A 13583-nucleotide genomic window follows, 5' to 3' on the forward strand; every position below is an offset into this window, starting at 1 on the left:
ATAATGCATTGTTGGCATTATCTTAGAAGATCTTGGTACAAATTCACAGTTGTTTTTGTTTCAAGTGGAACATGTTCAAAAGGAGATCATGGTTGCTGGTCTGGATGGTGATTGACAGATGCTGCTGATGATAGTTGCTGATAACTATCATAGTCTTGTTTTAGATATTTGGTCTCTATGTCATGTATATCTTTTAATGTCAAGGTCATGAAATGACCTATTTGTTTCACCACTATCCATGGGATGGATGATGTAATGTTCTTGTTTGACATGTATAAACAATTGGTATATCCCCACTTGGTTGGGTGGATGAGTCAAACTTGGTATATCCCCACTTGGTTGGGAGGTGGATGTATGTATGAATCATTGGTGATAGGAAGGTCATTTATGATGTATGTATAGAGTATGTTCTTCTTTTAGAACATCTTTTTGTAGACCTTGCTTATATTTAGGGGGAGCATGGACTCGAGCATGGAGCTCAATCAACGCACTTCAACATATCGGAGAATTCAACATGTACTCAAGGGGAGCATAACCCTTTGCCCTTGATGACAAAGGGGGAGAGTGACTTGGGGTTGCCATCAAGTCCAAAGGGAGAGATTGTTGGCATTATGACACAGATTTGGCACTATGACACATGTGTTGTCCTTGATGGCAACTCACTCAGACGATAGATCATAGTTCAGAATCATAGAATGAAGAAAAAGAGGTATATGCAGGTTCCCAATTAACCAAGCCACGTGTACATGCGGGTTCATAGACCAAAATGCGTGTATAGCGTACACACGCACTTTCACGGAAGGAAAGGCACATACATGTTGGAAAACTTAGTTTTGGTCCGTGGTATTTGGTCCATGGTATTTTGATCCATGGTATTGGTCCAAGGTATCGTGTCCAAAGTGTTGACTCCAGGTGTTTGGTCCAAAGTATTGGTTCGAATTGGTTTTGGTCCATGGTATTGAGTAAGGCCTAAGACTATAAAAGGAAGAGAAGATCATTATGCCAAGTCACTCAAGTATTGAATATCTGATGAAGTGCAAGATCTAGCATACAGGTTATTGGGCTATGGTGCATAGCTAGATCTGGATCATGGATGAACCTTAGCATTTGATGAAGATCTAATGATGGGTCAAGAACTTAAGGCTTGAAGTAAAATATCATTATGTGGTTTGATCTTGAACATTCTAGATCTGAATACTGACGCATGTTTTTACTATGTAAATGTGATGATCTAGGTATGATTGAAGTCTGAAATAATTGTGATGCTTTAAGTTAGCATTTATAGGTTTGTACGCAGGTTGGCCTTGGTAAAGCATCGTATACACGATGGTTCAGCATACGGAAGTTGCGTATACGCGGGTTCCTTTTGATAAAAGTGCGTATGCATGCAGGTTTGACACAGCAAAGAACTGTATACATTATAATATTTGATATTGTTGTTGGGTCTAGTGGTTATTGCAAAGTTCTGTGTTCTGGTGACTGTGTTTTGATGACAGGGTTTCAGTGATTTAGTATTGGGTGATTCAGAGATTGATGATGCAGATGTGGTTGATGGTTGTATTGCAGTGATGATTGATTTTGTGCTTTGATGTTATTGATGGATCCAGTCTGAAAATTCATGAAACGTGGTCCCTGGAAGAAAACAAAAGGTTGTAGCCTTCTGTAGGTCGGCACCTACGTATGAGTAAATACATCAGCTAGTACAAAAGCTAGGGGGTTGTAGCTCCCTTCCAGTAGAAGCTAGAGAACGAGAGAAGGTTGTAGCCTTCTGCAGGTAGAGGCCTACGTACTGGTATAAGACTGCACCAGTACAAAAATTGTAAAAAGAAGTTTCTAATTTAAAAGAAGATAGAGACGATTGTAGTAGGTGGTTTTCACCCACATTGGGTTTCCACCTTATATCTTGTGTTTTTGTGTGTGATTGTCTGTTCTAGTTTTACTACACTTGGTTACTGTTTATATGGTTCTGATGCGTTGATTAAAGATCAACATATGAAGAATTAACTGAATATTAAATTAACGCTAGTTTCCTTAACCACAGTTGCGTATACACACAAGTTTAATTAACTGAGGTAGCGTATATGAATCTGATTATGGAAATGAAAAATTATTGACTTGCTAATACTGATTCACCCCCCCTCTCAGTATTATTTCCAACATAGTGTACTATCAGTTGGAGGATTTTTCCTATATAGGAAACTCATCCATGCAAAATGAATTATCTCCTTCAGGTTTGTGCAATTATTTCTGAGCCAAGTGAGTAGTGTAAGGTGGGAATTCACACAAGTGGAAATACTAGACCCCAGGAAAAAATTTGCAAGGAAATAGGAGACTTGGAGGGCAGAGGAGAAAGTTGTGAGAGCCTTTGACTGTCTATGAGCAGTGTTGTTTGATTGCAGAGAGAGCAAGATAGCTTGTGAGTTGATTCTTTTTGTAATCTGAACATATTTCCACTTGTATGATAATACAGATAGCAGGGTTTTTAGCTGAGGCTTTCCCTAGAGTATTCTTCTGTGTTCATGTGTGTATGATTTCTCATTCTCAGTTATATGTGTTCTATTTGATCTTGCTCATGTTCGATTAAGCTTCCACAAGTTTGTTGTAGAAGTAGATCTTGTATTTTGTTTTAGTATATTACATAATCTGTTAATCTACAATGGGAATTTCTACATGATGTTCCTATAAAAGATAATTTTCCTTACAAGTATATTTTTGTAATATCTATAAAAACTCCTTGGTTTGCAGATATTGCTAACTATTTTTCCACAAGAAAGTTACCTCCATAGTTGTCAGCCAAAGAGAAGCAGAAAGTTATCGAATCAAGTGCACCTTATTCTTGGATAGATGGAGAATTATACAAAACTAGACTTGACTTAATCATCTGAAGATGTGTTCAAGAAGATGAAGTAATAGAAATATTTAAAGATTGTCATGATGAACCATGTGTAGGACACTTTGTTGACTTATAAAGTCCTTTTGGGATATTATTGGCCTTCCGTTTTTAAATATGCCAAGGAATATGTCAAGAGATGTGATAAATGCCAAATAATGGGAAAGCCAATTCCATCAGACGAGATGCCTCTACAACCATAGGTACTTGTAGATCCTTTTAAAAAATGGGCTATAGATTTCGTTCGTTCAATCAATCCTCCATCTAAACAGAAAAAGTATATACTTGTTTGTACATATTATGTTACAAAATGGGTAAAAGCTAAACCATTTCCCTTTGTAACTGAAAATGTTGTAATTACAGTTCTTTTTTAGGATATTTTTACTCGTTTTGGTGTCCCAAGAGAAATTGTGACATATCAAGGTACTCAATTCACATCCAAGTTGATGCAGAAAATAATGGAGCAATACAAAATCAAACATCGGAAGTATATTCCATATCATCCACAAGCCAATGGGAAAATGGAATCCACTAATAAGGTACTTGAAGCAATTATAACCAAGACTATGCATTTTCATATAAGAGATTGAACATAAAGGCTTCTAGAGGCATCATGGGCATATTGTACCACATGGATAAATAAAACTCGAAATACTCCATATGAGCTTGTCTATGGGAAACAAGTTTTTCTTCCAATCGAGTTCCAAGTGGAAACGTTTAGAACAACAACAAAATTGCAACTTGATCTATCTCAAGGTAAAAAAAAAAAAGTTAGCACAATTGAATGAGCTAGCTAAGATTCAATAAGATGATATCCATAGAAGCAACATAGTTCAGTAGCAAAGATCAAGATGGCATGACAGATTCATCAAAGCTAAAAGGTTTAAGCCAGGTGATTGGAACCTTCTTTTTTACTCTAAATTCAAATATTTTTAAGGAAAGTTTCAAATTCACTCACTTGGTCCTTACAAATAGATACTACCTTTGACAATGGAGCAGTTAGAATCAAAACCATTGATGAAGAAAAAATTATCTTCCTTGTTAATGATCATAGATTAAGGTTATATCATAAATCATTAACAAGAGAAGAATTTGTCAAAGATTTGCAAAATAATTTTGATTTCAATTTGGTTGAAAAAAGAGATTCTACTCGTCATCCTCCAACCCACTTGTAATTTTTTTCTCAAATTATGAAAAAAAAGAAAAGAAACATAAGGAAAATATAGAATAATAAGTATAGATATGAAAACAAACATTGTTGGCATGTCTATACAGAAAATATTAATTGAAAACCAAGAACTCTTGGTGGTTTAGATTTTCACAACCCTTTTTTCTTTCCCATTTTCTTGCTATCCCTCTTTTTCTAATAACTTTTCTGGTCTAAAGAAATACCCTTGAGGCCTAGTTTTCTTCAAGGTGAAGCAATAATAAGATTCCATTCCAATAACAACAACAAAATTCTTAAAAGAAATAACAGCTACTGAATCAATGATATTTTGTACCCAACTTTAAATTTTGTAGTTGATTTCAAATTCTACAGCCACGTCAAAGAGAGACAATCCAGGATCAAAACTCCTCCTACACTATGGGTGTACTTGTCAGAACATAGCCCAATGGAGTGAAATTCATTTAGGAATATCCTCGAGTCAGGGATCAGCTGCAGCAAGTGCGTTGGCTCAGTTTCTTTGAGAAATTCGATGGGAAGGAGATAGAAGTTCAAAAATATTTTACATAGGTGTTTGATGGAGTAGAGGCATAAATTGACGACATTAATCTCATACTTACATATTCCATAGTGGAAGCAACAAAATTACCCAGGAACGGAGAAGGTTTGTTTAAAAATAGGAAAATTAAGGAAAAAGAGTGGATAGTCTTCCTCCAAGGCCCGGGTATGGATACTTCCATTTTCAAAAAGGGGATACCAATGACTGCATTGAAAACTAAGCGGAGGAATTTTTTGCTAGTCATTCAAAAAAATTTAACTTGTGAAGGGAGATATGGCACCATGTTTTTCTACCATGTTCATCTCTTAGTGCATTTCATTGACATAAATGAATTATATTTACCATACTTCCTACTCTATAGTATCAATAAAATAGCCTCTAGTGTATAATGAGAGTCGAAAACCCTCGACAACTCCCTCTATCACCATGGATTAATTAAAATTATCATTGAAGCACTGTAGTTGAGAGCCAAGGGAGACAATTGGAAAAGCTTTTTGGTTCGAAATAATTCTATAGATGTACAAGAAGAAGAAATTGTTATGAAAACTAGAGAAGTCGGCCCAAAATAGCCTCAAACCCTAACCGTGAACCCATTAATGAAGAAGAGGGCTTGACTGTTGATGAGGCAAAACAAATGTTAATCTCATTGGAGGTACCAGCAGATGATACTCCTCTTTGTCAATTATTAGAAAATATTAGACAAAAAAATGAAAAGGATGTTAGAAGGAACAAATCTAGCACAAGTGCTAAGCAGTATGAAGAAAAAGAAGTAGAACTAGAGGGTAAGGAACAGAGAAAAACAAGCAAAGAAAAAGCGTCCAAATGAAAGAAAAGTCAAAAGTGGAATTGAGAAGGAGAAAACACATTTCTAAGCACTTAGGTGTACAATCACTAGAGATAGTTGACCTCGAGGAGGAAGATCATAACGTGAGTAAATAAGCCACAACATCACCGCTTTATCAGACTCCAAATCCAACTAGGAAGACACCCGAAATCAACCTAATCCAACAACAAATTTATGATTATGTGGATTCATTTGATCCAAATTTTGAGGCATGAAGACATGCAAAACCCTCGATGTGGGTGAATGTTGAAGTCCAAAATTGTCTTTTTTTTTTTTACAACCCTTTTTATTTTCACTTTCATCCTTTTCATGATAGTTTGCTACATTTCAAAGATTGAAAGGTCACCTTAGTTATGCTCAAACATCATAAAAGGTATCAATCATTCATGGTTTATAATCTATTGTTTCTTTATGAAATTTAATCAAAACGTTTCTATACCCACTGAATTGCACTCATTCTGCAACTAACCAAATATTCTGCGTCTACATCCATGGTTAGACAGGTTTCGTCACATTGGAGAAGGAATAATGGACGTGGGTAGATGGAAAATGATCGAAAAATGGATATCCACCTATCATAGTGATCTCGCAAGTCACCCGATTCAAGAGATCTGATGGTCAAACCAGAAGACAACTCTAGTTATAACACTCCAATGATGCACAAGATTTGAAGGTAGTTCATGGCGTTATCAAGCAAGCGTGGAATTGGACAAGAAGAATTTGGAGCTAATATGTCAAATCAAAATCTTCTTATGATTTTCTCTTTCAGTAGAAAATCCTGAGAAAAAACACTCCAATTTCGATTTCATTTCTTAGTTGTCAAAAAGTGGAAACTTGTCTCTCGGCTTATGACTCTTAAGACAGTGGTTTAATAGAGGATTATAAAAAGCTCTAAGGCAAAGTAATATAAATTTTTACTCTTGTTAAATTTGCAATCATTTTTTGTTGAAGACTTCCGCATTTGATACAAATACTCTATTCTTCTCCATCGCAATTAATGTTTTGTTAGTGTTTTGAAATCTTCAGTGTTTTGAATAGGTCGGACGCTCATTGAAAAACAAAAAAATTTCCTTCTCACAGGTTGGTTCATTCAGTTATTTTTATTTTGATTTCATGAGTAATGGACACAACAATTTTGAATCATAACTACGGACATTAGTAGTTGTTCTTAGTTACATCTTAGCTTGTTATTTCGCTGAAGTAGTTCAATTTAGATTTATTTTTCTATTGAGTAGAATAGAATTTCAATTTCTTGCCAGTAGAATTAGAATTTCAATTATGACATTAGAATAGATTTTTCAATTCAATTCAAGAAGAATATTTTTTAATTCTTGCTGTTATAGATTAAATTTAAATTATGTTTTAATAAAATAATTTTTAATTCTTTATGTAATAAATTCAATTTTGATTTACTCAGATAAGTTAGAATTGATTCCACCTGAAGTTTGATTTGATTTTAAAAGAGTAATTTTGATAAAAAGAACATGTGCATAGAAATGTTTTGACTTAATCTAATCCCATTTATATTTGATTCAATTTCATCTTGTAAAATAAAAAAATAGAACCACTAGCATATATTGTACTTGCTCCTTTGTTTTTACAACTTTTCACTTCTACAAAGAATTGATGAATATGGTCATGATTCATTCTTTTTCCATGATTTCATTATCAATTTTTTTCATTTTAATTTTATTATTAAAAAATTTATGGAAAAAAATAAGCATTTTAAAACATTTTTTTTTTAAATAAAAAAGACCATTATGATCATAGATACTTTTAAAAAATGCAAAAAACCAAATTTTAAATTTATTTATTCAAAGAAAATTCTAAATTTTCATTTTTATTTTTTTTTATTAATGGTAGTTCAATTGTTTTATAGGTTAGTTTTTATGGTAACCTATAATATTTAATTAATGTGATTTTTAATTTTTTCAAAATATATTTTTAAATACATAAATGAATTTAACTTTTTTTAAAACTTTCCAAATATTCCAATTATATAAACTACACACCTTAAATTTGCAAATTTAGCAAATCTGTAATAAAATTGACAAAATGTTTTTAAAAAATAGCAAAACAAAGAAAAATCAGAATATTACATACTTTATGAATGTTTAGAACTAGGAAAGTAATATAAATTAAATAGTTGAGAAATATAAATGGGGTGAGAACACCTATCTCATTATACATTTCACATTGCCAAAATTGAAAAATCAAATTATAAAAATTAATTAAATTATAACTTTATTTTAAAATATATATCTATATATTTTAAATTGGTATTTTTTTTATGGATATTTAAAATAACAGAGAGTAAATAAATCATTAAATTTGTAATTAAACAGAGAAGTTTATTTACAGATTAACATGATGTATAAAAGTCTTTTACAATTTTTTTAAGTAATATTTACTTACAAAAAAATTTAGACGAATCTCTCCAAACTCATATTAAATCTATATTTAAAATAAATCTATACTAATTTTATTCTTAAGAAAACTATCGACCCGTGGTTCCAGCAACACTATTTGCAATGATTCCATCAGTGCACTACTTTTATTTTTTATTGCGTAGAGATGTGCCCGAAAGATATGATTTGAAAAATAGAAGAGCGCGCTTGCGACCGAAAATGGGTACAGCATGCCCAGCACCATAAAAATTTCAGGCCCTCATAGTCTTGAGTCCATCCAGCCACCTACATAAATTAATACAATATTCCCACACTCATATGCTTCCTGAGAAATTTCATGATAAACAAAAATCATTGAAATGCATTGCAGCAGATTCTTACCTGTTGTTCATGATACCAAGGTTGCCAAGACCTTTTGGCAGGAAGTCCAAGTGCATTTATACAATATTTGGTTGATAAAACTGAGACCCGGGCATCTGTATCCCCACTGCATCATTTCACATTTACAGAAATTCATATCATATATTCAACATTTTATTTTGCAACTCCAGTCAAACTCATGTAAGCGATATGTTTATACCTGTATACCCATATACGAAGGCCTGCTCTTATGAGTTTTTGGTATATGGGCAGCACAGAGAATAAGGCATCCTTCCAGTTGTTAAAGATGGTATTACTGCAGAATTTCAAGTGTCATTAACCATTTCCATTATCCAACTGTAACATATCAATCACTGAGCTTAGTTATCTCTTACTTGCATGGGAACCATTTTGTGAGATCTCCGGCAATTGTGGCATGCAGTGCTCTTTGAACATCCGGTTTGTTATAATCAACGATTACATAGTTATCAAGACAGGGATCATATGATCCTGCCATTAATTTTCTTCTCGATGCAAAAATAAAATAAAATAAAAATTAAACAAAATATATTTATATTAAAGGTTAGATGATTAATTAAAAAATAAAATATTTTGTTTGAGTGTAAAAAATCAAATAAAATATTTATTAAATCTAGAGGAGTCCATTATAATATGTAAGTATGTCTGTCCATCATCAAAATTGAAATTTTATTATATTAACAATAAAAAAAGACAAACAAATAAACAATAAAATATTTAAATAATATCAACTCATAAAAAATTTACACTTTAAAAAATTGGATCCCCATATTACATCAATATTTAAAATAAATCTATATTAATATTAATTACAATCAATAACATAATTAATCCTATAAATCACAGAAATCTGAAATCAATAAGCAACAACAAAAAAGAAGCAAAAAAAAATTCATAATACATTGATCTCAATCCTAAAGATGACTGATAACACTGATGTTATTACTTACAAAATTTGGTGTAACCTTTTGCCCAATTGTGACATTTGCCAAGCACTTGGGTGTGTATAGACTATACATATCAATCTCTTTTAATTGCTTCAACGTTTCGTCTACCGCTGTTTTACATTTGAGGTTGCTCCATGGTCTGCCACTGAAGAAATCGCAGTTGGATGCGATGATATGGTGAGTCTCGTCTGATATGATTCCATGACTCCGCGCGTAAATCATGTTACCTTGCCAGTCATAGCCATCATGTGTCTCTGGGTTGCCCACCTGAAAAATTCAAAGGTCCTTCACAAAAGAATTAATTTTAAAAACTGAGAAAAAAACCAAGAAAGTAGAGTCTTTTTATCACAGACTGAAGAAATAAAAAAGGAAAAAACCTTGGACAGAAAGTTAAATTTATTTACAGACTCAAGGTAAAACCATAAATCACTGGGCCAACTGGCCCAATTCATGGTTCCACATTGTCCAGTCTAATCCTAAATCTTATCATTATAGTATGAACATTCATTATTGGAATTGTTGAGTTTAGATCTTATCATTGTAGTGTGAGCATTCATTATTGGAATTGTTGAGTTTAGATGGTAGCAATAATTTAGAAATCTAATGAACAAAAAGGAAACTCATTTTTGTTCTTCTCTATCAAATTTCTTAAATATTTTCCATCAAATCTCTGAAATATTCCAAAATCTATAACCACATTAAATTCAAGTCAAACAAATAGTGTTTTCACAAAACTATCTTATTCATGAAATCCAATACATTTCAGATTTTTTGAGACTCTGAATCAATTCAAACATGGTCAAAATTTTCTGCTGCATTGTGGAACGACGAGAAGAACCTTAATGTAAAAGGGACCATGAGGAAAACCACAAGTTTCAAAATGGTGCATTTTGAACCACTTTTAGCCCACTGCCGGTTCTGGGTAGCTGGAAAAAGGAAATAAAGGTGCCAGTGGGCAGGACACCTGATCGATTTTAATTAATTTATTTTATTTGAGTTGTTTTTAAGTTTGATATTTTGAAAAGTTTTTTAATTTAATTTTTTATTTAATTTTTTAGAATTTTATAGGGATTCATGGAAATCACAAATTTGATTTGTGTAGAATTTTATAGGGATTCATTGACATGGGTAAATTTTGCACAATCAAAGTGTCTGAAAAGTTTTTTAAGGATGTTGAATCTATATATGTAGTCAAAATACCTGTTTAAACAACATAAATCAAATCATATGTAAGCAAAAAAAAACAGCTTTAAACAACACAAATCAAGATCTGACCACATTTTTTTTCACAGATTAAAATCATAAATCCTCAACAACTCCAAAAAAAAATATCTGGCTTAAAAACAACTCCATTTCATCTTGCCTACAAACAGCACACTGCTACACAAACAGAGAAGCCCAAACATACATTACTGTTTGAAAATTTGAAAACTGCAACCATTGACTATGACTATTTTACCATGAAGCCTTTGAGGTTGACATGGCGACCCCGATCAGAAGTAATGATGTTGAAATCATAAATGACCTCTGCAAGTTCTGGCACGTATTTTCCTGCTCCAAATTAAAGTGAGATAGTAATTAGATACATGTAGTCTTATATAGATACAGTGTGAATTTAAATCTTGCCAAATTTACTCGCCTCCATAGCTCTCTCCTGCTATGTAGAAGTCCTGTGCTCTGTATTCGGGGAACCTTGAAAACCACTTCTGAAGAAAAACAAATGTGTCCGCAGCTGTAATCATGTTCAAAGCAATTTTATCATCTGGATTCAAATCAATGTCAAACCTCGAAATTAGAAAAAGAAATTACCAGTCGTGTTATCCCCAAGATTGTCATAATCTGATGACGTGTTGGAATAAGAAAATACAACTCCAACAGGTTGGCCTCTGCATGCAATTTTTAGGTTTTACATAAATATTCCAACAAGGGTGGGAGTTGTAACAGAAAAACAATTGAAATGGCAGCAAAGAAAAACAGAGAAAAGCATACCCGTGTTCCAGGAATATTTACTTAAGGCAAGCTTGGCGCCAGTAAAGTCTACAAGGAAAGGTACTATTTCCTGCGTTGCCCCATATCCCACAGAAGGACACCCAGGACCTGAGAATCCAACATTAATATAAAACAATACCAGCTGATTCTAGAAAATGTTATTGAAGTTTTAGTTTTTAGAAGAAAAAAAACAGAAACATATGATTTCATTAGAAGTGAAGATTGTAAGATTGTTTTACATTAGCATAAGTCTATTATAAATTTTTCCAAGTTGAATGGTAAACTTATTGAAGTTTTAGCTGCACCAAAACCTCTTATTGAAGTTTAGTTATATCAAAATTTGCAGTAAACTTTCAAACCTTTACGATTATGTTGTTTTGAATAGACAACTAATCCAAATTCCGAAAATGGCAATTAGTAGACTTAGTTGATTCATTCCCAGATTGACAGTTAGTCTACTTAATTGATTCTCAATAAATTGAAAATGACAATTATTCGAAACATATATAAAGTGTATATATCATTATGAGAAATCAACATACAAGGAGGTGCATTTGAATAGATGGGTTGGTTGGATAGTATTTTAGAAATGCATATTGAATGCAATATGATACAATATTGGCTAAGAAGAGATTGATGAGTACCTCCATTAAGCCTTAGAACCAGAGGCTTCTGCTGTTTCTGAGAAGAAGCTTCAAAGAACCAATAAAAGAGAGATCTTCCCAGATTTTCATTCACAGTCACATGGCCAGCATAATGGCTGAATCCAACATTCGGCTGCCCAAGCAAATGGCTCACCTTATCCAATTCTCTTGCTTCATCCCCGTCTCTAAATTGGCTTCGCCCCGATTGCTACCCAGAGAAATAAGAAGAAACCCGAGAACTATCCACCAAGTTTGTCTGCAATACATTTCCTCAGCTGTGTGTCAATCAGCTTCAGAACTTTGCTATCATTTTACATATTTCTCAAACATCGGGAACTCGTTATATATAGCAATAATCTAGGCCTGACCCGATGCCGACGAATGGGCTTAATGTTAGGAGACAGACCCGTAAAGTTTGGCTCTAAATCAATTCATCAAGCAACTGCGACACACCAATCGGTTTTCCTGAATGTGGAGAATTCATTGCAACTTGGTGGCATTGGAATTTTTTTTTGGGTAGAAATCAATGGAGAAAGGAACCTCTGTAAACTCTTAGGTATGTGTACCATAGCCACAATTCATCAAGCAACTGCGACACACCAATCGGTTTTCCCGAATGTGGAGAATTCATTGCAAGTTGGTGGCATTGGAATTTTTTTTGGTAGAAATCAATGGAGAAAGGAACCTCTGTAAACTCTTAGGTATGTGTACCATAGCCAAGTTATTAAGTTTACGTGTAGTCTAACGAGTGGGAGGAGTTGCTCATAAAGTTATGGAAATTCTCATTATATTTAAAGAAAATCTGGTAAGGATTTTTGTAAATCCAAGTTATAGTTGTTAAATTTCAAAATTTAAGGTGTTTTAGATGTTTTTGATGGCGCTGAATCTATTTCCACCATCAAAAACAAAGTTATGGAAATTCCGATTATATTTAGAGAAAATCTGGTAAGGATTTTTGTAAATCCAAGTTATAGTTGTTAAATTTCAAAATTTAAGGTGTTTTAGATGTTTTTGATGGCGCTGAATCTATTTCCACCATCAAAAACATGATTCAAATACTACCTCTACAAAATTATTTGAAATTTTTTTACCCAGATTCCAATCACTTTTGACTTTTGACCATGTGTACAATTCTTCCGCCAGTTAAACGACTCCTTAATTTTATGGATTGTTATTAATGCATCATGATTTGTCATTGACATGCCTTTGTTAGCTGTATTGGACTTCTTTCTATCAGTGAGTTATGTTACCTAATTTGGACATATTATATTTTGGGGCTATGACTTTGAGAAGATAAACTGCAAATGCTTTTCCTCATTAAATGAGGATGAGCTTATTACGTGTCAGAATGCTCAGATATTGGTTAAAGATGATATCGATTTGATTGCCATGGAGGTACAGTGGTAGAGTGTCATTTATTACCTACAGCAGTCGACCATTACTATCTTTTAATAGAATTAATGTTCAGTTGAATACAAAATATAGAATATATGAGAAATTGGAATTGAAATTTTGAAAGTGAATATTTTTTTTGTGTGGATTAATATTAAGAGAAATTGGAATTGAAAATTTAAAAGTGAATTTTATTTTCTTTGAGTGTGGATTAATATTAAATTTTATATATTATTATTTTTGTCACGAGTGGATATTGTATTGGATTTTTGGTTAAATTCATATTAGTTTGGGTTTCACCAAAAAAATTTACATAGTTTAATTTTGTACATTCAAATTTTGTATT

At 32.9% G+C, this 13583-nt stretch overlaps 1 pseudogene; it reads right to left on the reverse strand.

Annotated features, from left to right (window-relative positions):
- Window positions 1-8012: 8012 nt before the first annotated feature.
- LOC149209638 (serine carboxypeptidase-like 32) lies at window positions 8013-12476 on the reverse strand (annotated as a pseudogene).
- Between the last annotated feature and the right edge of the window lie 1107 nt (window positions 12477-13583).

Source organism: Pinus tabuliformis, chromosome 1_2, assembly GCF_031772625.1.
Source record: "Pinus tabuliformis cultivar Carrire ecotype Pingquan chromosome 1_2, CPIR1, whole genome shotgun sequence".
Classification (NCBI taxonomy): domain Eukaryota; kingdom Viridiplantae; phylum Streptophyta; class Pinopsida; order Pinales; family Pinaceae; genus Pinus; species Pinus tabuliformis.